The sequence below is a fragment of the Bison bison genome, unplaced genomic scaffold (genome assembly GCF_000754665.1).
Source record: "Bison bison bison isolate TAMUID 2011002044 unplaced genomic scaffold, Bison_UMD1.0 scf7180017864470, whole genome shotgun sequence".
NCBI classification, from domain to species: Eukaryota; Metazoa; Chordata; class Mammalia; order Artiodactyla; family Bovidae; genus Bison; species Bison bison.
Window position 1 is genome coordinate 2,239,514 of NW_011495031.1, and position 2,048 is coordinate 2,241,561.

The following is a 2,048-nucleotide window of genomic DNA, read 5'->3' on the forward strand; positions in this document are numbered from 1 at the left end:
CAAATGACCTTCCTGAACAAGCTCTCTTCAAACGCATCCAGACCATGTTCACTTTGCTGCTTTGAGTAGCCTTGCTGTTCTACCACTAGCAGACCAGCGTTTGACTCCTGCACGTCCACTTGCCCTGCTAGCCTGTATGAAATAGTAACTGAGGCACAGAGGCAGAGCTGCCCACGCGTACTGGTGTGGGAAAAGCTGCTGGGCCCTGCGAGGGCAGCCCTGAATCCAGTAGGAAAACCAGCAGTCAACAGCATCCCCTGTACTCACCCCTAGATAGGGCAAGGCTTGGTATTCAGGCTAGACAGAGCCCTTCAGAAACACGCCAGTGGGGGAGAGCTCTTTTCTCAATAACTTCATTATCATCTCCCTGTTCTGATTCATTGTAAAAACAGCATTGCAAAGAAAATGCACGCACATGGTTTAAAACAAGCGAAAGACATGGAGTACCTCCTTTCCACTCCGCTTCCCTTGGTTCCCCTCCCTGGAGGTAACCACTGTTACCCATTAGTTGTGCATCCTTCAGCTGTTCAAAGCATATTTACATTACTGTAGCTTTTTAAAATGGCAGGAAACTAGACCAGCTAAGACCTGCTTTTCTCACTTCACACGTGGCTATTCCCCCTCAGTGTGTATAGGTCTACCTCACTGTGTTCTTGCAATGACTTCATAGTAGTCTACTTTTGGATATACTGTACTTTATTTCACCAGTCCCTTGGTGGTGGGCTTCAGTGTTCTCATAGACACTTTATCCTTCATTGGCACATATGCACATAAATTCTGAGTAGCATGGTTACTGGGAGAAGGGTTATGCATTTATAACTTTGATGGCCCTCACCAGTTTTCCTCAAGAAGGCCATCTTCTGATCCTTATTTACAATGCAGGTGCTTGTTCCCTCATGATCTCACATGACAGAGGAGCAAGTTTCCAGATTTTAAAGATGTTTTCAGAACCTTTGCTGCAAACAGTGGGCCTCCTTTTAGAAAAGACCGTTGCCTTGAAAGGATGGATAATGAAATGCTCAGCCTTACTTGGCCTGGAGAAAGGCAGGTGTAAGCTGAAGTCACTGTCCTCAGTGGTTTCAAGTCCTAGTTGCTTTTGCTCCTCGTAGTAATCACCCCATTCATTTCTTCATTTCCTTACATAAGGGTTATATAGACTGCCAAAGATTTAAGGAAATGCAGAAATATTTATTCACAATAATAATGTAAGCTTTAAAGCTTTTAAATCTTGGTTGATAGCAATAACAAAGAAGACTGTCTACAAAGGAAGAAAGAAAGGCAGCTGCCCTGCAGTCCTGTAAAGAATTAGGCTAGAAAACTAGGCCTACCTTTGCTAAAAGGTGTTCATAGATTTCGTTAACAAAATGTTTGGTCCATCACAAAACTCTTAAAATTTAGCCCCAAGATAAGTATCAAATACTAAAACACTGCCTCTAGTCTCTACATGGGTGAAACAGAACCCCAATGATTGCATTTTTCCTCACTTCAGACCAAACTGGAGCACACACAGCCCGTGGAGGGATGCTGATAAAAGTCAATGGGAACTGCTTTCAGTACTCATAAGAGAGAATGACTCACCTTGTGTATGCACTTGATATTCTCGACACTCGGCTTTCTAGTTCCTGAGTTAAATAAGTATCAGAAGTGCAAGGAGAGATTTGCTGTCTGGCGGTGCTTGTGGTAAAGGACCCACCTGCCAGTGGACCCACCTGCCAGTGCAGGAGATGTGGGTTCGATCCCTGGGTCAGGAAGATCCCCTGGAGGGGGAAATGGCTACCCACTCTAGTATTCTTGCCTGGAGAATTCCGTGGACAGAGGAACTTGGCGGGCCCCAGTCCATAGGGTCGGAAAGAGTTGTGCACAACTGAGCACAGCACTCACTTTAGATACAAAGCATAAGCCACGGTAAGACAGAAGTAAAATGGGGATGAGCACCAAAGACTGCTGGATGTCCACATGTGGCATGTGGCCTGCCCTCTGTGGTCCTTGGGTGACGGGCCAGGCAAGTAAGAGCAGGCGTGGAGGTGCTGTGGGAGTGCCGAGGGTGC